This window comes from Astatotilapia calliptera, chromosome 9 (assembly GCF_964374335.1).
Source record: "Astatotilapia calliptera chromosome 9, fAstCal68.1, whole genome shotgun sequence".
Lineage (NCBI taxonomy): Eukaryota > Metazoa > Chordata > Actinopteri > Cichliformes > Cichlidae > Astatotilapia > Astatotilapia calliptera.
Genome location: NC_137430.1, coordinates 12,498,771 through 12,521,620, shown reverse-complemented (window position 1 = coordinate 12,521,620; position 22,850 = coordinate 12,498,771). Strand labels below are relative to the sequence as shown.

General features: G+C 46.5%; 17 non-coding genes across 17 annotated transcripts; all 17 read left to right on the top strand.

The window, feature by feature from the left end:
- The first annotated feature begins 1,140 nt into the window (after positions 1 to 1,140).
- On the top strand, positions 1,141 to 1,212 carry trnag-ucc (transfer RNA glycine (anticodon UCC)). Its single transcript has one exon. It is a non-coding gene; the product is annotated as a tRNA-Gly (tRNA).
- Positions 1,213 to 1,788: 576 nt separating this feature from the next.
- On the top strand, positions 1,789 to 1,870 carry trnas-aga (transfer RNA serine (anticodon AGA)). The gene has a single exon. It is a non-coding gene; the product is annotated as a tRNA-Ser (tRNA).
- Positions 1,871 to 3,230: 1,360 nt separating this feature from the next.
- On the top strand, positions 3,231 to 3,302 carry trnag-ucc (transfer RNA glycine (anticodon UCC)). The gene has a single exon. It is a non-coding gene; the product is annotated as a tRNA-Gly (tRNA).
- A 575-nt stretch (positions 3,303 to 3,877) lies between these two features.
- Positions 3,878 to 3,959, top strand: trnas-aga (transfer RNA serine (anticodon AGA)). The gene has a single exon. It is a non-coding gene; the product is annotated as a tRNA-Ser (tRNA).
- Positions 3,960 to 5,960: 2,001 nt separating this feature from the next.
- On the top strand, positions 5,961 to 6,042 carry trnas-aga (transfer RNA serine (anticodon AGA)). Its single transcript has one exon. It is a non-coding gene; the product is annotated as a tRNA-Ser (tRNA).
- Positions 6,043 to 7,402: 1,360 nt separating this feature from the next.
- Positions 7,403 to 7,474, top strand: trnag-ucc (transfer RNA glycine (anticodon UCC)). The gene has a single exon. It is a non-coding gene; the product is annotated as a tRNA-Gly (tRNA).
- Positions 7,475 to 8,050: 576 nt separating this feature from the next.
- Positions 8,051 to 8,132, top strand: trnas-aga (transfer RNA serine (anticodon AGA)). The gene has a single exon. It is a non-coding gene; the product is annotated as a tRNA-Ser (tRNA).
- Positions 8,133 to 9,492: 1,360 nt separating this feature from the next.
- On the top strand, positions 9,493 to 9,564 carry trnag-ucc (transfer RNA glycine (anticodon UCC)). Its single transcript has one exon. It is a non-coding gene; the product is annotated as a tRNA-Gly (tRNA).
- Positions 9,565 to 10,139: 575 nt separating this feature from the next.
- Positions 10,140 to 10,221, top strand: trnas-aga (transfer RNA serine (anticodon AGA)). The gene has a single exon. It is a non-coding gene; the product is annotated as a tRNA-Ser (tRNA).
- Positions 10,222 to 11,575: 1,354 nt separating this feature from the next.
- On the top strand, positions 11,576 to 11,647 carry trnag-ucc (transfer RNA glycine (anticodon UCC)). Its single transcript has one exon. It is a non-coding gene; the product is annotated as a tRNA-Gly (tRNA).
- Positions 11,648 to 12,222: 575 nt separating this feature from the next.
- Positions 12,223 to 12,304, top strand: trnas-aga (transfer RNA serine (anticodon AGA)). Its single transcript has one exon. It is a non-coding gene; the product is annotated as a tRNA-Ser (tRNA).
- Positions 12,305 to 14,306: 2,002 nt separating this feature from the next.
- On the top strand, positions 14,307 to 14,388 carry trnas-aga (transfer RNA serine (anticodon AGA)). Its single transcript has one exon. It is a non-coding gene; the product is annotated as a tRNA-Ser (tRNA).
- A 2,007-nt stretch (positions 14,389 to 16,395) lies between these two features.
- Positions 16,396 to 16,477, top strand: trnas-aga (transfer RNA serine (anticodon AGA)). Its single transcript has one exon. It is a non-coding gene; the product is annotated as a tRNA-Ser (tRNA).
- A 1,360-nt stretch (positions 16,478 to 17,837) lies between these two features.
- On the top strand, positions 17,838 to 17,909 carry trnag-ucc (transfer RNA glycine (anticodon UCC)). Its single transcript has one exon. It is a non-coding gene; the product is annotated as a tRNA-Gly (tRNA).
- A 575-nt stretch (positions 17,910 to 18,484) lies between these two features.
- trnas-aga (transfer RNA serine (anticodon AGA)) lies at positions 18,485 to 18,566 on the top strand. The gene has a single exon. It is a non-coding gene; the product is annotated as a tRNA-Ser (tRNA).
- Positions 18,567 to 20,568: 2,002 nt separating this feature from the next.
- trnas-aga (transfer RNA serine (anticodon AGA)) lies at positions 20,569 to 20,650 on the top strand. Its single transcript has one exon. It is a non-coding gene; the product is annotated as a tRNA-Ser (tRNA).
- A 2,008-nt stretch (positions 20,651 to 22,658) lies between these two features.
- trnas-aga (transfer RNA serine (anticodon AGA)) lies at positions 22,659 to 22,740 on the top strand. Its single transcript has one exon. It is a non-coding gene; the product is annotated as a tRNA-Ser (tRNA).
- The last annotated feature ends 110 nt before the right edge of the window (positions 22,741 to 22,850 follow it).

Below are 22,850 nucleotides of genomic sequence, written 5' to 3'. Positions count from 1 at the left end.
CCAGGATCCAGTCTGAGTACCGCCAATGACTCATGCGTCTGACAAATGCTCATTGCTTTGCAAGAGGACTGGGATCGGGATTGGAGGCACAGCGCATTTCACCGGGAATGGGACAACAGCAGAAATAGCTTCAAACATTACTGCATGAAAAGCACAAGGAGTGGACACATTTCATTGTTTGGAACACTGCTTTTCACTACAGCTCTTTGCATGTAAAAACTTTGCTCTTCTCCACAGCTGGCTGACAGACACGCAAAAGCGCAAGCAAGAGTGGCCACAGACCCACTATGCCGGCCTTTGTACACTCTCTCCATCTAATGATAGAGAGGAAGGATACATTCACTACTTCTAGCCTCCACTATTCAAATTCAGTATTTTCACAGTGTCCTAAAAGCTTCCTGAAAAGCCTTTACACTGTTTTCCAAAACGCTGCATCCAGAGCACAGTCAGGGACTGGAAGGACAGAGTAGATTTCCCCCATATGGACTTCTCTCTTCATTGGCTCCCAATTAAATCCCAAATAAAAATCCAAATACTTGCCCTCACACACAAGGTCTTGAATAATCACCACCAATTTTGTCTACAAGATCTCACAGTGCCATATCATCCCAACAGAGTGCTTTGCTCTCAGACTGCTGGCTTCCGAGGGGATTTTAAAGTGCAATGGAAGGCAGAGCCATCACTTTTCAGGCCCCTCTCTGTGGAACCAGCTCCCACTTTGTATTTGGGACACAGACACTTGCTCTCATTTTTGAATTAAGCGTAAAACCTTTTTGCCAAAGTCCAATAACTTGAAAGAGGAGCCAAAGACGTCCTCGTCCCAGATTCGTCCCAAGACAGATTCACACCTATTCTCACCTTGTCTGCTGTGACCTGAAGAACTCGCGTGACCATTGCGACTCTCAAGGTGCTAAAAGTCACGCAAGAGTTTAAATGCGTGAGAGGCCACACTTGAGTAGCAAAGAAGCTTTGCTGATGAGATTAAATGTGCAGTTGCATGAAAGCACTAGTCTTTTTAGTGATCTACCTTTTGACCAGTTTAGAACCTGACAAGCGAGTAATCACAATGCCCACCTTGTTAATTGTCCTGAAAATCTGTATAAGCCGGACAATGAATCAGTGATGTTGCAGTCTTTCACAGCGATGGTGGTATAGTGGCGAGCAAAACTGCCTTCCAAGCAGTTGACCCGGGTTCGATTCCCGGCCATCGCAGTTGCCACTCGCAGTGCTGTTCGAGCATGTGGGCTGCGTACTATTTTACACTAAAAACGTTCTCCGCTCTTTCTGCAAATGCTTACAATGTCAGGCCAGGTGCATTCTTCATCGGCCTCGCTGCTACCGTTTGCTGTGGAAAGACACTGTTCACACAGGCTTTGAGTTCTCATCACTTCATACCTCTACCTTCTTACATGAAACTGTGATTGGACACGCTACTTCTTCATAAAGACACCCAGTCCCACTTTAAATATTGTGCTCAATGTTTGGAATGAAGATAACATTTTACTAACCATGTACTGATCAGCTCTTTGCGGTGGCAAAATCATCAGCTGTGTGTGTTACTGTTCATGCAAACAAGCAAGCTAATGTCAGCCAGCTAGCTTCAACCGCAGCTGTGCTGCACCAATCTCACGGAACTGCAAAACCACAAGCTTTCGCACCAAAGTCATGCAGCTACCGCATTTACAATCCAGCGTGGCCGTTGTTGTGCACATCCTACTTGAAAGATGTGTGGAGTAGGACTTTGTAGGACGTATGTCTTTCAAGTATGTAGTTCCACAGCCCAATGTGGTTGTTGTGGCCGAGCGGTCAAGGCGATGGACTAGAAATCCATTGGGGTCTCCCCGCACAGGTTCGAATCCTGTCGACAACGGTCAGCTGTTTTGCGCCAGTCCAGACGTTGATTTGAGAAGAAGGCATGGAGATCACCTGAGAAGGTGCCAGGAGAAAGAGCCAGGCCTTTGCTTGTGAAAATAGAGCACGCAGAAGCAATGGACCCAGCTATGTCCTGACAAAATTAGGCACATATTCAGTAAACATGGCATCCTTCAATTGGTCTCTTAGCCACCCCACACGTGCCCCCGTGTAGTCGTCCAGGATCCAGTCTGAGTACCGCCAATGACTCATGCGTCTGACAAATGCTCATTGCTTTGCAAGAGGACTGGGATCGGGATTGGAGGCACAGCGGATTTCACCGGGAATGGGACAACAGCAGAAATAGCTTCAAACATTACTGCATGAAAAGCACAAGGAGTGGACACATTTCATTGTTTGGAACACTGCTTTTCACTACAGCTCTTTGCATGTAAAAACTTTGCTCTTCTCCACAGCTGGCTGACAGACACGCAAAAGCGCAAGCAAGAGTGGCCACAGACCCACTATGCCGGCCTTTGTACACTCTCTCCATCTAATGATAGAGAGGAAGGATACATTCACTACTTCTAGCCTCCACTATTCAAATTCAGTATTTTCACAGTGTCCTAAAAGCTTCCTGAAAAGCCTTTACACTGTTTTCCAAAACGCTGCATCCAGAGCACAGTCAGGGACTGGAAGGACAGAGTAGATTTCCCCCATATGGACTTCTCTCTTCATTGGCTCCCAATTAAATCCCAAATAAAAATCCAAATACTTGCCCTCACACACAAGGTCTTGAATAATCACCACCAATTTTGTCTACAAGATCTCACAGTGCCATATCATCCCAACAGAGTGCTTTGCTCTCAGACTGCTGGCTTCCGAGGGGATTTTAAAGTGCAATGGAAGGCAGAGCCATCACTTTTCAGGCCCCTCTCTGTGGAACCAGCTCCCACTTTGTATTCGGGACACAGACACTTGCTCTCATTTTTGAATGAAGCGTAAAACCTTTTTGCCAAAGTCCAATAACTTGAAAGAAGAGCCAAAGACGTCCTCGTCCCAGATTCGTCCCAAGACAGATTCACACCTATTCTCACCTTGTCTGCTGTGACCTGAAGAACTCGCGTGACCATTGCGACTCTCAAGGTGCTAAAAATCACGCAAGAGTTTAAATGCGTGAGAGGCCACACTTGAGTAGCAAAGAAGCTTTGCTGATGAGATTAAATGTGCAGTTGCATGAAAGCACTAGTCTTTTTAGTGATCTACCTTTTGACCAGTTTAGAACCTGACAAGCGAGTAATCACAATGCCCACCTTGTTAATTGTCCTGAAAATCTGTATAAGCCGGACAATGAATCAGTGATGTTGTAGTCTTTCACAGCGATGGTGGTATAGTGGCGAGCATAGCTGCCTTCCAAGCAGTTGACCCGGGTTCGATTCCCGGCCGTCGCAGTCGCCACTCGCAGTGCTGTTCGAGCATGTGGGCTGCGTACTATTTTACACTAAAAACGTTCTCCGCTCTTTTTGCAAATGCTTACAATGTCAGGCCAGGTGCATTCTTCATCGGCCTCGCTGCTACCGTTTGCTGTGGAAAGACACTGTTCACACAGGCTTTGAGTTCTCATCACTTCATACCTCTACCTTCTTACATGAAACTGTGATTGGACACGCTACTTCTTCATAAAGACACCCAGTCCCACTTTAAATATTGTGCTCAATGTTTGGAATGAAGATAACATTTTACTAACCATGTACTGATCAGCTCTTTGCGGTGGCAAAATCATCAGCTGTGTGTGTTACTGTTCATGCAAACAAGCAAGCTAATGTCAGCCAGCTAGCTTCAACCGCAGCTGTGCTGCACCAATCTCACGGAACTGCAAAACCACAAGCTTTCGCACCAAAGTCATGCAGCTACCGCATTTACAATCCAGAGTGGCCGTTGTTGTGCACATCCTACTTGAAAGATGTGTGGCGTAGGACTTGGAAGACGTATGTCTTTCAAGTATGTAGTTCCACAGCCCAATGTGGTTGTTGTGGCCGAGCGGTCAAGGCGATGGACTAGAAATCCATTGGGGTCTCCCCGCACAGGTTCGAATCCTGTCGACAACGGTCAGCTGTTTTGCGCCAGTCCAGACGTTGATTTGAGAAGAAGGCATGGAGATCACCTGAGAAGGTGCCAGGAGAAAGAGCCAGGCCTTTGCTTGTGAAAATAGAGCACGCAGAAGCAATGGACCCAGCTATGTCCTGACAAAATTAGGCACATATTCAGTAAACATGGCATCCTTCAATTGGTCTCTTAGCCACCCCACACGTGCCCCCGTGTAGTCGTCCAGGATCCAGTCTGAGTACCGCCAATGACTCATGCGTCTGACAAATGCTCATTGCTTTGCAAGAGGACTGGGATTGGAGGCACAGCGGATTTCACCGGGAATGGGACAACAGCAGAAATAGCTTCAAACATTACTGCATGAAAAGCACAAGGAGTGGACACATTTCATTGTTTGGAACACTGCTTTTCACTACAGCTCTTTGCATGTAAAAACTTTGCTCTTCTCCACAGCTGGCTGACAGACACGCAAAAGCGCAAGCAAGAGTGGCCACAGACCCACTATGCCGGCCTTTGTACACTCTCTCCATCTAATGATAGAGAGGAAGGATACATTCACTACTTCTAGCCTCCACTATTCAAATTCAGTATTTTCACAGTGTCCTAAAAGCTTCCTGAAAAGCCTTTACACTGTTTTCCAAAACGCTGCATCCAGAGCACAGTCAGGGACTGGAAGGACAGAGTAGATTTCCCCCATATGGACTTCTCTCTTCATTGGCTCCCAATTAAATCCCAAATAAAAATCCAAATACTTGCCCTCACACACAAGGTCTTGAATAATCACCACCAATTTTGTATACAAGATCTCACAGTGCCATATCATCCCAACAGAGTGCTTTGCTCTCAGACTGCTGGCTTCCGAGGGGATTTTAAAGTGCAATGGAAGGCAGAGCCATCACTTTTCAGGCCCCTCTCTGTGGAACCAGCTCCCACTTTGTATTCGGGACACAGACACTTGCTCTCATTTTTGAATTAAGCGTAAAACCTTTTTGCCAAAGTCCAATAACTTGAAAGAGGAGCCAAAGACGTCCTCGTCCCAGATTCGTCCCAAGACAGATTCACACCTATTCTCACCTTGTCTGCTGTGACCTGAAGAACTCGCGTGACCATTGCGACTCTCAAGGTGCTAAAAATCACGCAAGAGTTTAAATGCGTGAGAGGCCACACTTGAGTAGCAAAGAAGCTTTGCTGATGAGATTAAATGTGCAGTTGCATGAAAGCACTAGTCTTTTTAGTGATCTACCTTTTGACCAGTTTAGAACCTGACAAGCGAGTAATCACAATGCCCACCTTGTTAATTGTCCTGAAAATGTGTATAAGCCGGACAATGAATCAGTGATGTTGTAGTCTTTCACAGCGATGGTGGTATAGTGGCGAGCATAACTTCCTTCCAAGCAGTTGACCCGGGTTCTATTCCCGGCCATCGCAGTTGCCACTCGCAGTGCTGTTCGAGAATGTGGGCTGCGTACTGTTTTACACTAAAAACGTTCTCCGCTCTTTCTGCAAATGCTTACAATGTCAGGCCAGGTGCATTCTTCATCGGCCTCGCTGCTACCGTTTGCTGTGGAAAGACACTGTTCACACAGGCTTTGAGTTCTCATCACTTCATACCTCTACCTTCTTACATGAAACTGTGATTGGACACGCTACTTCTTCATAAAGACACCCAGTCCCACTTTAAATATTGTGCTCAATGTTTGGAATGAAGATAACATTTTACTAACCATGTACTGATCAGCTCTTTGCGGTGGCAAAATCATCAGCTGTGTGTGTTACTGTTCATGCAAACAAGCAAGCTAATGTCAGCCAGCTAGCTTCAACCGCAGCTGTGCTGCACCAATCTCACGGAACTGCAAAACCACAAGCTTTCGCACCAAAGTCATGCAGCTACCGCATTTACAATCCAGCGTGGCCGTTGTTGTGCACATCCTACTTGAAATATGTGTGGCGTAGGACTTGGAAGACGTATGTCTTTCAAGTATGTAGTTCCACAGCCCAATGTGGTTGTTGTGGCCGAGCGGTCAAGGCGATGGGCTAGAAATCCATTGGGGTCTCCCCGCACAGGTTCGAATCCTGTCGACAACGGTCAGCTGTTTTGCGCCAGTCCAGACGTTGATTTGAGAAGAAGGCATGGAGATCACCTGAGAAGGTGCCAGGAGAAAGAGCCAGGCCTTTGCTTGTGAAAATAGAGCACGCAGAAGCAATGGACCCAGCTATGTCCTGACAAAATTAGGCACATATTCAGTAAACATGGCATCCTTCAATTGGTCTCTTAGCCACCCCACACGTGCCCCCGTGTAGTCGTCCAGGATCCAGTCTGAGTACCGCCAATGACTCATGCGTCTGACAAATGCTCATTGCTTTGCAAGAGGACTGGGATCGGGATTGGAGGCACAGCGCATTTCACCGGGAATGGGACAACAGCAGAAATAGCTTCAAACATTACTGCATGAAAAGCACAAGGAGTGGACACATTTCATTGTTTGGAACACTGCTTTTCACTACAGCTCTTTGCATGTAAAAACTTTGCTCTTCTCCACAGCTGGCTGACAGACACGCAAAAGCGCAAGCAAGAGTGGCCACAGACCCACTATGCCGGCCTTTGTACACTCTCTCCATCTAATGATAGAGAGGAAGGATACATTCACTACTTCTAGCCTCCACTATTCAAATTCAGTATTTTCACAGTGTCCTAAAAGCTTCCTGAAAAGCCTTTACACTGTTTTCCAAAACGCTGCATCCAGAGCACAGTCAGGGACTGGAAGGACAGAGTAGATTTCCCCCATATGGACTTCTCTCTTCATTGGCTCCCAATTAAATCCCAAATAAAAATCCAAATACTTGCCCTCACACACAAGGTCTTGAATAATCACCACCAATTTTGTCTACAAGATCTCACAGTGCCATATCATCCCAACAGAGTGCTTTGCTCTCAGACTGCTGGCTTCCGAGGGGATTTTAAAGTGCAATGGAAGGCAGAGCCATCACTTTTCAGGCCCCTCTCTGTGGAACCAGCTCCCACTTTGTATTTGGGACACAGACACTTGCTCTCATTTTTGAATTAAGCGTAAAACCTTTTTGCCAAAGTCCAATAACTTGAAAGAAGAGCCAAAGACGTCCTCGTCCCAGATTCGTCCCAAGACAGATTCACACCTATTCTCACCTTGTCTGCTGTGACCTGAAGAACTCGCGTGACCATTGCGACTCTCAAGGTGCTAAAAGTCACGCAAGAGTTTAAATGCGTGAGAGGCCACACTTGAGTAGCAAAGAAGCTTTGCTGATGAGATTAAATGTGCAGTTGCATGAAAGCACTAGTCTTTTTAGTGATCTACCTTTTGACCAGTTTAGAACCTGACAAGCGAGTAATCACAATGCCCACCTTGTTAATTGTCCTGAAAATCTGTATAAGCCGGACAATGAATCAGTGATGTTGCAGTCTTTCACAGCGATGGTGGTATAGTGGCGAGCATAGCTCCCTTCCAAGCAGTTGACCCGGGTTCGATTCCCGGCCATCGCAGTTGCCACTCGCAGTGCTGTTCGAGCATGTGGGCTGCGTACTATTTTACACTAAAAACGTTCTCCGCTCTTTCTGCAAATGCTTACAATGTCAGGCCAGGTGCATTCTTCATCGGCCTCGCTGCTACCGTTTGCTGTGGAAAGACACTGTTCACACAGGCTTTGAGTTCTCATCACTTCATACCTCTACCTTCTTACATGAAACTGTGATTGGACACGCTACTTCTTCATAAAGACACCCAGTCCCACTTTAAATATTGTGCTCAATGTTTGGAATGAAGATAACATTTTACTAACCATGTACTGATCAGCTCTTTGCGGTGGCAAAATCATCAGCTGTGTGTGTTACTGTTCATGCAAACAAGCAAGCTAATGTCAGCCAGCTAGCTTCAACCGCAGCTGTGCTGCACCAATCTCACGGAACTGCAAAACCACAAGCTTTCGCACCAAAGTCATGCAGCTACCGCATTTACAATCCAGCGTGGCCGTTGTTGTGCACATCCTACTTGAAAGATGTGTGGAGTAGGACTTTGTAGGACGTATGTCTTTCAAGTATGTAGTTCCACAGCCCAATGTGGTTGTTGTGGCCGAGCGGTCAAGGCGATGGACTAGAAATCCATTGGGGTCTCCCCGCACAGGTTCGAATCCTGTCGACAACGGTCAGCTGTTTTGCGCCAGTCCAGACGTTGATTTGAGAAGAAGGCATGGAGATCACCTGAGAAGGTGCCAGGAGAAAGAGCCAGGCCTTTGCTTGTGAAAATAGAGCACGCAGAAGCAATGGACCCAGCTATGTCCTGACAAAATTAGGCACATATTCAGTAAACATGGCATCCTTCAATTGGTCTCTTAGCCACCCCACACGTGCCCCCGTGTAGTCGTCCAGGATCCAGTCTGAGTACCGCCAATGACTCATGCGTCTGACAAATGCTCATTGCTTTGCAAGAGGACTGGGATCGGGATTGGAGGCACAGCGGATTTCACCGGGAATGGGACAACAGCAGAAATAGCTTCAAACATTACTGCATGAAAAGCACAAGGAGTGGACACATTTCATTGTTTGGAACACTGCTTTTCACTACAGCTCTTTGCATGTAAAAACTTTGCTCTTCTCCACAGCTGGCTGACAGACACGCAAAAGCGCAAGCAAGAGTGGCCACAGACCCACTATGCCGGCCTTTGTACACTCTCTCCATCTAATGATAGAGAGGAAGGATACATTCACTACTTCTAGCCTCCACTATTCAAATTCAGTATTTTCACAGTGTCCTAAAAGCTTCCTGAAAAGCCTTTACACTGTTTTCCAAAACGCTGCATCCAGAGCACAGTCAGGGACTGGAAGGACAGAGTAGATTTCCCCCATATGGACTTCTCTCTTCATTGGCTCCCAATTAAATCCCAAATAAAAATCCAAATACTTGCCCTCACACACAAGGTCTTGAATAATCACCACCAATTTTGTCTACAAGATCTCACAGTGCCATATCATCCCAACAGAGTGCTTTGCTCTCAGACTGCTGGCTTCCGAGGGGATTTTAAAGTGCAATGGAAGGCAGAGCCATCACTTTTCAGGCCCCTCTCTGTGGAACCAGCTCCCACTTTGTATTCGGGACACAGACACTTGCTCTCATTTTTGAATGAAGCGTAAAACCTTTTTGCCAAAGTCCAATAACTTGAAAGAAGAGCCAAAGACGTCCTCGTCCCAGATTCGTCCCAAGACAGATTCACACCTATTCTCACCTTGTCTGCTGTGACCTGAAGAACTCGCGTGACCATTGCGACTCTCAAGGTGCTAAAAATCACGCAAGAGTTTAAATGCGTGAGAGGCCACACTTGAGTAGCAAAGAAGCTTTGCTGATGAGATTAAATGTGCAGTTGCATGAAAGCACTAGTCTTTTTAGTGATCTACCTTTTGACCAGTTTAGAACCTGACAAGCGAGTAATCACAATGCCCACCTTGTTAATTGTCCTGAAAATCTGTATAAGCCGGACAATGAATCAGTGATGTTGTAGTCTTTCACAGCGATGGTGGTATAGTGGCGAGCATAGCTGCCTTCCAAGCAGTTGACCCGGGTTCGATTCCCGGCCGTCGCAGTCGCCACTCGCAGTGCTGTTCGAGCATGTGGGCTGCGTACTATTTTACACTAAAAACGTTCTCCGCTCTTTTTGCAAATGCTTACAATGTCAGGCCAGGTGCATTCTTCATCGGCCTCGCTGCTACCGTTTGCTGTGGAAAGACACTGTTCACACAGGCTTTGAGTTCTCATCACTTCATACCTCTACCTTCTTACATGAAACTGTGATTGGACACGCTACTTCTTCATAAAGACACCCAGTCCCACTTTAAATATTGTGCTCAATGTTTGGAATGAAGATAACATTTTACTAACCATGTACTGATCAGCTCTTTGCGGTGGCAAAATCATCAGCTGTGTGTGTTACTGTTCATGCAAACAAGCAAGCTAATGTCAGCCAGCTAGCTTCAACCGCAGCTGTGCTGCACCAATCTCACGGAACTGCAAAACCACAAGCTTTCGCACCAAAGTCATGCAGCTACCGCATTTACAATCCAGAGTGGCCGTTGTTGTGCACATCCTACTTGAAAGATGTGTGGCGTAGGACTTGGAAGACGTATGTCTTTCAAGTATGTAGTTCCACAGCCCAATGTGGTTGTTGTGGCCGAGCGGTCAAGGCGATGGACTAGAAATCCATTGGGGTCTCCCCGCACAGGTTCGAATCCTGTCGACAACGGTCAGCTGTTTTGCGCCAGTCCAGACGTTGATTTGAGAAGAAGGCATGGAGATCACCTGAGAAGGTGCCAGGAGAAAGAGCCAGGCCTTTGCTTGTGAAAATAGAGCACGCAGAAGCAATGGACCCAGCTATGTCCTGACAAAATTAGGCACATATTCAGTAAACATGGCATCCTTCAATTGGTCTCTTAGCCACCCCACACGTGCCCCCGTGTAGTCGTCCAGGATCCAGTCTGAGTACCGCCAATGACTCATGCGTCTGACAAATGCTCATTGCTTTGCAAGAGGACTGGGATTGGAGGCACAGCGGATTTCACCGGGAATGGGACAACAGCAGAAATAGCTTCAAACATTACTGCATGAAAAGCACAAGGAGTGGACACATTTCATTGTTTGGAACACTGCTTTTCACTACAGCTCTTTGCATGTAAAAACTTTGCTCTTCTCCACAGCTGGCTGACAGACACGCAAAAGCGCAAGCAAGAGTGGCCACAGACCCACTATGCCGGCCTTTGTACACTCTCTCCATCTAATGATAGAGAGGAAGGATACATTCACTACTTCTAGCCTCCACTATTCAAATTCAGTATTTTCACAGTGTCCTAAAAGCTTCCTGAAAAGCCTTTACACTGTTTTCCAAAACGCTGCATCCAGAGCACAGTCAGGGACTGGAAGGACAGAGTAGATTTCCCCCATATGGACTTCTCTCTTCATTGGCTCCCAATTAAATCCCAAATAAAACTCCAAATACTTGCCCTCACACACAAGGTCTTGAATAATCACCACCAATTTTGTCTACAAGATCTCACAGTGCCATATCATCCCAACAGAGTGCTTTGCTCTCAGACTGCTGGCTTCCGAGGGGATTTTAAAGTGCAATGGAAGGCAGAGCCATCACTTTTCAGGCCCCTCTCTGTGGAACCAGCTCCCACTTTGTATTCGGGACACAGACACTTGCTCTCATTTTTGAATGAAGCGTAAAACCTTTTTGCCAAAGTCCAATAACTTGAAAGAAGAGCCAAAGACGTCCTCGTCCCAGATTCGTCCCAAGACAGATTCACACCTATTCTCACCTTGTCTGCTGTGACCTGAAGAACTCGCGTGACCATTGCGACTCTCAAGGTGCTAAAAATCACGCAAGAGTTTAAATGCGTGAGAGGCCACACTTGAGTAGCAAAGAAGCTTTGCTGATGAGATTAAATGTGCAGTTGCATGAAAGCACTAGTCTTTTTAGTGATCTACCTTTTGACCAGTTTAGAACCTGACAAGCGAGTAATCACAATGCCCACCTTGTTAATTGTCCTGAAAAGCTGTATAAGCCGGACAATGAATCAGTGATGTTGTAGTCTTTCACAGCGATGGTGGTATAGTGGCGAGCATAGCTTCCTTCCAAGCAGTTGATCCGGGTTCGATTCCCGGCCATCGCAGTTGCCACTCACAGTGCTGTTCAAGCATGTGGGCTGCGTACTGTTTTACACTAAAAACGTTCTCCGCTCTTTCTGCAAATGCTTACAATGTCAGGCCAGGTGCATTCTTCATCGGCCTCGCTGCTACCGTTTGCTGTGGAAAGACACTGTTCACACAGGCTTTGAGTTCTCATCACTTCATACCTCTACCTTCTTACATGAAACTGTGATTGGACACGCTACTTCTTCATAAAGACACCCAGTCCCACTTTAAATATTGTGCTCAATGTTTGGAATGAAGATAACATTTTACTAACCATGTACTGATCAGCTCTTTGCGGTGGCAAAATCATCAGCTGTGTGTGTTACTGTTCATGCAAACAAGCAAGCTAATGTCAGCCAGCTAGCTTCAACCGCAGCTGTGCTGCACCAATCTCACGGAACTGCAAAACCACAAGCTTTCGCACCAAAGTCATGCAGCTACCGCATTTACAATCCAGCGTGGCCGTTGTTGTGCACATCCTACTTGAAAGATGTGTGGCGTAGGACTTGGAAGACGTATGTCTTTCAAGTATGTAGTTCCACAGCCCAATGTGGTTGTTGTGGCCGAGCGGTCAAGGCGATGGACTAGAAATCCATTGGGGTCTCCCCGCACAGGTTCGAATCCTGTCGACAACGGTGAGCTTTTTTGCGCCAGTCCTGACGTTGATTTGAGAAGAAGGCATGGAGATCACCTGAGAAGGTGCCAGGAGAAAGAGCCAGGCCTTTGCTTGTGAAAATAGAGCACGCAGAAGCAATGGACCCAGCTATGTCCTGACAAAATTAGGCACATATTCAGTAAACATGGCATCCTTCAATTGGTCTCTTAGCCACCCCACACGTGCCCCCGTGTAGTCGTCCAGGATCCAGTCTGAGTACCGCCAATGACTCATGCGTCTGACAAATGCTCATTGCTTTGCAAGAGGACTGGGATTGGAGGCACAGCGGATTTCACCGGGAATGGGACAACAGCAGAAATAGCTTCAAACATTACTGCATGAAAAGCACAAGGAGTGGACACATTTCATTGTTTGGAACACTGCTTTTCACTACAGCTCTTTGCATGTAAAAACTTTGCTCTTCTCCACAGCTGGCTGACAGACACGCAAAAGCGCAAGCAAGAGTGGCCACAGACCCACTATGCCGGCCTTTGTACACTCTCTCCATCTAATGATAGAGAGGAAGGATACATTCACTACTTCTAGCCTCCACTATTCAAATTCAGTATTTTCACAGTGTCCTAAAAGCTTCCTGAAAAGCCTTTACACTGTTTTCCAAAACGCTGCATCCAGAGCACAGTCAGGGACTGGAAGGACAGAGTAGATTTCCCCCATATGGACTTCTCTCTTCATTGGCTCCCAATTAAATCCCAAATAAAAATCCAAATACTTGCCCTCACACACAAGGTCTTGAATAATCACCACCAATTTTGTATACAAGATCTCACAGTGCCATATCATCCCAACAGAGTGCTTTGCTCTCAGACTGCTGGCTTCCGAGGGGATTTTAAAGTGCAATGGAAGGCAGAGCCATCACTTTTCAGGCCCCTCTCTGTGGAACCAGCTCCCACTTTGTATTCGGGACACAGACACTTGCTCTCATTTTTGAATTAAGCGTAAAACCTTTTTGCCAAAGTCCAATAACTTGAAAGAGGAGCCAAAGACGTCCTCGTCCCAGATTCGTCCCAAGACAGATTCACACCTATTCTCACCTTGTCTGCTGTGACCTGAAGAACTCGCGTGACCATTGCGACTCTCAAGGTGCTAAAAATCACGCAAGAGTTTAAATGCGTGAGAGGCCACACTTGAGTAGCAAAGAAGCTTTGCTGATGAGATTAAATGTGCAGTTGCATGAAAGCACTAGTCTTTTTAGTGATCTACCTTTTGACCAGTTTAGAACCTGACAAGCGAGTAATCACAATGCCCACCTTGTTAATTGTCCTGAAAATGTGTATAAGCCGGACAATGAATCAGTGATGTTGTAGTCTTTCACAGCGATGGTGGTATAGTGGCGAGCATAACTTCCTTCCAAGCAGTTGACCCGGGTTCTATTCCCGGCCATCGCAGTTGCCACTCGCAGTGCTGTTCGAGAATGTGGGCTGCGTACTGTTTTACACTAAAAACGTTCTCCGCTCTTTCTGCAAATGCTTACAATGTCAGGCCAGGTGCATTCTTCATCGGCCTCGCTGCTACCGTTTGCTGTGGAAAGACACTGTTCACACAGGCTTTGAGTTCTCATCACTTCATACCTCTACCTTCTTACATGAAACTGTGATTGGACACGCTACTTCTTCATAAAGACACCCAGTCCCACTTTAAATATTGTGCTCAATGTTTGGAATGAAGATAACATTTTACTAACCATGTACTGATCAGCTCTTTGCGGTGGCAAAATCATCAGCTGTGTGTGTTACTGTTCATGCAAACAAGCAAGCTAATGTCAGCCAGCTAGCTTCAACCGCAGCTGTGCTGCACCAATCTCACGGAACTGCAAAACCACAAGCTTTCGCACCAAAGTCATGCAGCTACCGCATTTACAATCCAGCGTGGCCGTTGTTGTGCACATCCTACTTGAAAGATGTGTGGAGTAGGACTTTGTAGGACGTATGTCTTTCAAGTATGTAGTTCCACAGCCCAATGTGGTTGTTGTGGCCGAGCGGTCAAGGCGATGGACTAGAAATCCATTGGGGTCTCCCCGCACAGGTTCGAATCCTGTCGACAACGGTCAGCTGTTTTGCGCCAGTCCAGACGTTGATTTGAGAAGAAGGCATGGAGATCACCTGAGAAGGTGCCAGGAGAAAGAGCCAGGCCTTTGCTTGTGAAAATAGAGCACGCAGAAGCAATGGACCCAGCTATGTCCTGACAAAATTAGGCACATATTCAGTAAACATGGCATCCTTCAATTGGTCTCTTAGCCACCCCACACGTGCCCCCGTGTAGTCGTCCAGGATCCAGTCTGAGTACCGCCAATGACTCATGCGTCTGACAAATGCTCATTGCTTTGCAAGAGGACTGGGATCGGGATTGGAGGCACAGCGGATTTCACCGGGAATGGGACAACAGCAGAAATAGCTTCAAACATTACTGCATGAAAAGCACAAGGAGTGGACACATTTCATTGTTTGGAACACTGCTTTTCACTACAGCTCTTTGCATGTAAAAACTTTGCTCTTCTCCACAGCTGGCTGACAGACACGCAAAAGCGCAAGCAAGAGTGGCCACAGACCCACTATGCCGGCCTTTGTACACTCTCTCCATCTAATGATAGAGAGGAAGGATACATTCACTACTTCTAGCCTCCACTATTCAAATTCAGTATTTTCACAGTGTCCTAAAAGCTTCCTGAAAAGCCTTTACACTGTTTTCCAAAACGCTGCATCCAGAGCACAGTCAGGGACTGGAAGGACAGAGTAGATTTCCCCCATATGGACTTCTCTCTTCATTGGCTCCCAATTAAATCCCAAATAAAAATCCAAATACTTGCCCTCACACACAAGTTCTTGAATAATCACCACCAATTTTGTCTACAAGATCTCACAGTGCCATATCATCCCAACAGAGTGCTTTGCTCTCAGACTGCTGGCTTCCGAGGGGATTTTAAAGTGCAATGGAAGGCAGAGCCATCACTTTTCAGGCCCCTCTCTGTGGAACCAGCTCCCACTTTGTATTTGGGACACAGACACTTGCTCTCATTTTTGAATGAAGCGTAAAACCTTTTTGCCAAAGTCCAATAACTTGAAAGAGGAGCCAAAGACGTCCTCGTCCCAGATTCGTCCCAAGACAGATTCACACCTATTCTCACCTTGTCTGCTGTGACCTGAAGAACTCGCGTGACCATTGCGACTCTCAAGGTGCTAAAAATCACGCAAGAGTTTAAATGCGTGAGAGGCCACACTTGAGTAGCAAAGAAGCTTTGCTGATGAGATTAAATGTGCAGTTGCATGAAAGCACTAGTCTTTTTAGTGATCTACCTTTTGACCAGTTTAGAACCTGACAAGCGAGTAATCACAATGCCCACCTTGTTAATTGTCCTGAAAATCTGTATAAGCCGGACAATGAATCAGTGATGTTGTAGTCTTTCACAGCGATGGTGGTATAGTGGCGAGCATAGCTGCCTTCCAAGCAGTTGACCCGCGTTCGATTCCCGGCCATCGAAGTTGCCACTCGCAGTGCTGTTCGAGCATGTGGGCTGCGTACTATTTTACACTAAAAACGTTCTCCGCTCTTTCTGCAAATGCTTACAATGTCAGGCCAGGTGCATTCTTCATCGGCCTCGCTGCTACCGTTTGCTGTGGAAAGACACTGTTCACACAGGCTTTGAGTTCTCATCACTTCATACCTCTACCTTCTTACATGAAACTGTGATTGGACACGCTACTTCTTCATAAAGACACCCAGTCCCACTTTAAATATTGTGCTCAATGTTTGGAATGAAGATAACATTTTACTAACCATGTACTGATCAGCTCTTTGCGGTGGCAAAATCATCAGCTGTGTGTGTTACTGTTCATGCAAACAAGCAAGCTAATGTCAGCCAGCTAGCTTCAACCGCAGCTGTGCTGCACCAATCTCACGGAACTGCAAAACCACAAGCTTTCGCACCAAAGTCATGCAGCTACCGCATTTACAATCCAGAGTGGCCGTTGTTGTGCACATCCTACTTGAAAGATGTGTGGCGTAGGACTTGGAAGACGTATGTCTTTCAAGTATGTAGTTCCACAGCCCAATGTGGTTGTTGTGGCCGAGCGGTCAAGGCGATGGGCTAGAAATCCATTGGGGTCTCCCCGCACAGGTTCGAATCCTGTCGACAACGGTCAGCTGTTTTGCGCCAGTCCAGACGTTGATTTGAGAAGAAGGCATGGAGATCACCTGAGAAGGTGCCAGGAGAAAGAGCCAGGCCTTTGCTTGTGAAAATAGAGCACGCAGAAGCAATGGACCCAGCTATGTCCTGACAAAATTAGGCACATATTCAGTAAACATGGCATCCTTCAATTGGTCTCTTAGCCACCCCACACGTGCCCCCGTGTAGTCGTCCAGGATCCAGTCTGAGTACCGCCAATGACTCATGCGTCTGACAAATGCTCATTGCTTTGCAAGAGGACTGGAATCGGGATTGGAGGCACAGCGCATTTCACCGGGAATGGGACAACAGCAGAAATAGCTTCAAACATTACTGCATGAAAAGCACAAGGAGTGGACACATTTCATTGTTTGGAACACTGCTTTTCACTACAGCTCTTTGCATGTAAAAACTTTGCTCTTCTCCACAGCTGGCTGACAGACACGCAAAAGCGCAAGCAAGAGTGGCCACAGACCCACTATGCCGGCCTTTGTACACTCTCTCCATCTAATGATAGAGAGGAAGGATACATTCACTACTTCTAGCCTCCACTATTCAAATTCAGTATTTTCACAGTGTCCTAAAAGCTTCCTGAAAAGCCTTTACACTGTTTTCCAAAACGCTGCATCCAGAGCACAGTCAGGGACTGGAAGGACAGAGTAGATTTCCCCCATATGGACTTCTCTCTTCATTGGCTCCCAATTAAATCCCAAATAAAAATCCAAATACTTGCCCTCACACACAAGGTCTTGAATAATCACCACCAATTTTGTCTACAAGATCTCACAGTGCCATATCATCCCAACAGAGTGCTTTGCTCTCAGACTGCTGGCTTCCGAGGGGATTTTAAAGTGCAATGGAAGGCAGAGCCATCACTTTTCAGGCCCCTCTCTGTGGAACCAGCTCCCACTTTGTATTTGGGACACAGACACTTGCTCTCATTTTTGAATTAAGCGTAAAACCTTTTTGCCAAAGTCCAATAACTTGAAAGAGGAGCCAAAGACGTCCTCGTCCCAGATTCGTCCCAAGACAGATTCACACCTATTCTCACCTTGTCTGCTGTGACCTGAAGAACTCGCGTGACCATTGCGACTCTCAAGGTGCTAAAAGTCACGCAAGAGTTTAAATGCGTGAGAGGCCACACTTGAGTAGCAAAGAAGCTTTGCTGATGAGATTAAATGTGCAGTTGCATGAAAGCACTAGTCTTTTTAGTGATCTACCTTTTGACCAGTTTAGAACCTGACAAGCGAGTAATCACAATGCCCACCTTGTTAATTGTCCTGAAAATCTGTATAAGCCGGACAATGAATCAGTGATGTTGCAGTCTTTCACAGCGATGGTGGTATAGTGGCGAGCAAAACTGCCTTCCAAGCAGTTGACCCGGGTTCGATTCCCGGCCATCGCAGTTGCCACTCGCAGTGCTGTTCGAGCATGTGGGCTGCGTACTATTTTACACTAAAAACGTTCTCCGCTCTTTCTGCAAATGCTTACAATGTCAGGCCAGGTGCATTCTTCATCGGCCTCGCTGCTACCGTTTGCTGTGGAAAGACACTGTTCACACAGGCTTTGAGTTCTCATCACTTCATACCTCTACCTTCTTACATGAAACTGTGATTGGACACGCTACTTCTTCATAAAGACACCCAGTCCCACTTTAAATATTGTGCTCAATGTTTGGAATGAAGATAACATTTTACTAACCATGTACTGATCAGCTCTTTGCGGTGGCAAAATCATCAGCTGTGTGTGTTACTGTTCATGCAAACAAGCAAGCTAATGTCAGCCAGCTAGCTTCAACCGCAGCTGTGCTGCACCAATCTCACGGAACTGCAAAACCACAAGCTTTCGCACCAAAGTCATGCAGCTACCGCATTTACAATCCAGCGTGGCCGTTGTTGTGCACATCCTACTTGAAAGATGTGTGGCGTAGGACTTGGAAGACGTATGTCTTTCAAGTATGTAGTTCCACAGCCCAATGTGGTTGTTGTGGCCGAGCGGTCAAGGCGATGGACTAGAAATCCATTGGGGTCTCCCCGCACAGGTTCGAATCCTGTCGACAACGGTCAGCTTTTTTGCGCCAGTCCTGACGTTGATTTGAGAAGAAGGCATGGAGATCACCTGAGAAGGTGCCAGGAGAAAGAGCCAGGCCTTTGCTTGTGAAAATAGAGCACGCAGAAGCAATGGACCCAGCTATGTCCTGACAAAATTAGGCACATATTCAGTAAACATGGCATCCTTCAATTGCTCTCTTAGCCACCCCACACGTGCCCCCGTGTAGTCGTCCAGGATCCAGTCTGAGTACCGCCAATGACTCATGCGTCTGACAAATGCTGATTGCTTTGCAAGAGGACTGGGATTGGAGGCACAGCGGATTTCACCGGGAATGGGACAACAGCAGAAATAGCTTCAAACATTACTGCATGAAAAGCACAAGGAGTGGACACATTTCATTGTTTGGAACACTGCTTTTCACTACAGCTCTTTGCATGTAAAAACTTTGCTCTTCTCCACAGCTGGCTGACAGACACGCAAAAGCGCAAGCAAGAGTGGCCACAGACCCACTATGCCGGCCTTTGTACACTCTCTCCATCTAATGATAGAGAGGAAGGATACATTCACTACTTCTAGCCTCCACTATTCAAATTCAGTATTTTCACAGTGTCCTAAAAGCTTCCTGAAAAGCCTTTACACTGTTTTCCAAAACGCTGCATCCAGAGCACAGTCAGGGACTGGAAGGACAGAGTAGATTTCCCCCATATGGACTTCTCTCTTCATTGGCTCCCAATTAAATCCCAAATAAAAATCCAAATACTTGCCCTCACACACAAGGTCTTGAATAATCACCACCAATTTTGTCTACAAGATCTCACAGTGCCATATCATCCCAACAGAGTGCTTTGCTCTCAGACTGCTGGCTTCCGAGGGGATTTTAAAGTGCAATGGAAGGCAGAGCCATCACTTTTCAGGCCCCTCTCTGTGGAACCAGCTCCCACTTTGTATTCGGGACACAGACACTTGCTCTCATTTTTGAATTAAGCATAAAACCTTTTTGCCAAAGTCCAATAACTTGAAAGAGGAGCCAAAGACGTCCTCGTCCCAGATTCGTCCCAAGACAGATTCACACCTATTCTCACCTTGTCTGCTGTGACCTGAAGAACTCGCGTGACCATTGCGACTCTCAAGGTGCTAAAAATCACGCAAGAGTTTAAATGCGTGAGAGGCCACACTTGAGTAGCAAAGAAGCTTTGCTGATGAGATTAAATGTGCAGTTGCATGAAAGCACTAGTCTTTTTAGTGATCTACCTTTTGACCAGTTTAGAACCTGACAAGCGAGTAATCACAATGCCCACCTTGTTAATTGTCCTGAAAATGTGTATAAGCCGGACAATGAATCAGTGATGTTGCAGTCTTTCACAGCGATGGTGGTATAGTGGCGAGCATAGCTTCCTTCCAAGCAGTTGACCCGGGTTCTATTCCCGGCCATCGCAGTTGCCACTCGCAGTGCTGTTCGAGAATGTGGGCTGCGTACTATTTTACACTAAAAACGTTCTCCGCTCTTTCTGCAAATGCTTACAATGTCAGGCCAGGTGCATTCTTCATCGGCCTCGCTGCTACCGTTTGCTGTGGAAAGACACTGTTCACACAGGCTTTGAGTTCTCATCACTTCATACCTCTACCTTCTTACATGAAACTGTGATTGGACACGCTACTTCTTCATAAAGACACCCAGTCCCACTTTAAATATTGTGCTCAATGTTTGGAATGAAGATAACATTTTACTAACCATGTACTGATCAGCTCTTTGCGGTGGCAAAATCATCAGCTGTGTGTGTTACTGTTCATGCAAACAAGCAAGCTAATGTCAGCCAGCTAGCTTCAACCGCAGCTGTGCTGCACCAATCTCACGGAACTGCAAAACCACAAGCTTTCGCACCAAAGTCATGCAGCTACCGCATTTACAATCCAGCGTGGCCGTTGTTGTGCACATCCTACTTGAAAGATGTGTGGAGTAGGACTTTGTAGGACGTATGTCTTTCAAGTATGTAGTTCCACAGCCCAATGTGGTTGTTGTGGCCGAGCGGTCAAGGCGATGGACTAGAAATCCATTGGGGTCTCCCAGCACAGGTTCGAATCCTGTCGACAACGGTCAGCTGTTTTGCGCCAGTCCAGACGTTGATTTGAGAAGAAGGCATGGAGATCACCTGAGAAGGTGCCAGGAGAAAGAGCCAGGCCTTTGCTTGTGAAAATAGAGCACGCAGAAGCAATGGACCCAGCTATGTCCTGACAAAATTAGGCACATATTCAGTAAACATGGCATCCTTCAATTGCTCTCTTAGCCACCCCACACGTGCCCCCGTGTAGTCGTCCAGGATCCAGTCTGAGTACCGCCAATGACTCATGCGTCTGACAAATGCTGATTGCTTTGCAAGAGGACTGGGATCGGGATTGGAGGCACAGCGGATTTCACCGGGAATGGGACAACAGCAGAAATAGCTTCAAACATTACTGCATGAAAAGCACAAGGAGTGGACACATTTCATTGTTTGGAACACTGCTTTTCACTACAGCTCTTTGCATGTAAAAACTTTGCTCTTCTCCACAGCTGGCTGACAGACACGCAAAAGCGCAAGCAAGAGTGGCCACAGACCCACTATGCCGGCCTTTGTACACTCTCTCCATCTAATGATAGAGAGGAAGGATACATTCACTACTTCTAGCCTCCACTATTCAAATTCAGTATTTTCACAGTGTCCTAAAAGCTTCCTGAAAAGCCTTTACACTGTTTTCCAAAACGCTGCATCCAGAGCACAGTCAGGGACTGGAAGGACAGAGTAGATTTCCCCCATATGGACTTCTCTCTTCATTGGCTCCCAATTAAATCCCAAATAAAAATCCAAATACTTGCCCTCACACACAAGTTCTTGAATAATCACCACCAATTTTGTCTACAAGATCTCACAGTGCCATATCATCCCAACAGAGTGCTTTGCTCTCAGACTGCTGGCTTCCGAGGGGATTTTAAAGTGCAATGGAAGGCAGAGCCATCACTTTTCAGGCCCCTCTCTGTGGAACCAGCTCCCACTTTGTATTTGGGACACAGACACTTGCTCTCATTTTTGAATTAAGCGTAAAACCTTTTTGCCAAAGTCCAATAACTTGAAAGAGGAGCCAAAGACGTCCTCGTCCCAGATTCGTCCCAAGACAGATTCACACCTATTCTCACCTTGTCTGCTGTGACCTGAAGAACTCGCGTGACCATTGCGACTCTCAAGGTGCTAAAAGTCACGCAAGAGTTTAAATGCGTGAGAGGCCACACTTGAGTAGCAAAGAAGCTTTGCTGATGAGATTAAATGTGCAGTTGCATGAAAGCACTAGTCTTTTTAGTGATCTACCTTTTGACCAGTTTAGAACCTGACAAGCGAGTAATCACAATGCCCACCTTGTTAATTGTCCTGAAAATCTGTATAAGCCGGACAATGAATCAGTGATGTTGTAGTCTTTCACAGCGATGGTGGTATAGTGGCGAGCATAGCTACCTTCCAAGCAGTTGACCCGCGTTCGATTCCCGGCCATCGAAGTTGCCACTCGCAGTGCTGTTCGAGCATGTGGGCTGCGTACTATTTTACACTAAAAACGTTCTCCGCTCTTTCTGCAAATGCTTACAATGTCAGGCCAGGTGCATTCTTCATCGGCCTCGCTGCTACCGTTTGCTGTGGAAAGACACTGTTCACACAGGCTTTGAGTTCTCATCACTTCATACCTCTACCTTCTTACATGAAACTGTGATTGGACACGCTACTTCTTCATAAAGACACCCAGTCCCACTTTAAATATTGTGCTCAATGTTTGGAATGAAGATAACATTTTACTAACCATGTACTGATCAGCTCTTTGCGGTGGCAAAATCATCAGCTGTGTGTGTTACTGTTCATGCAAACAAGCAAGCTAATGTCAGCCAGCTAGCTTCAACCGCAGCTGTGCTGCACCAATCTCACGGAACTGCAAAACCACAAGCTTTCGCACCAAAGTCATGCAGCTACCGCATTTACAATCCAGTGTGGCCGTTGTTGTGCACATCCTACTTGAAAGATGTGTGGAGTAGGACTTTGTAGGACGTATGTCTTTCAAGTATGTAGTTCCACAGCCCAATGTGGTTGTTGTGGCCGAGCGGTCAAGGCGATGGACTAGAAATCCATTGGGGTCTCCCCGCACAGGTTCGAATCCTGTTGACAACGGTGAGCTTTTTTGCGGCAGTCCTGACGTTGATTTGAGAAGAAGGCATGGAGATCACCTGAGAAGGTGCCAGGAGAAAGAGCCAGGCCTTTGCTTGTGAAAATAGAGCACG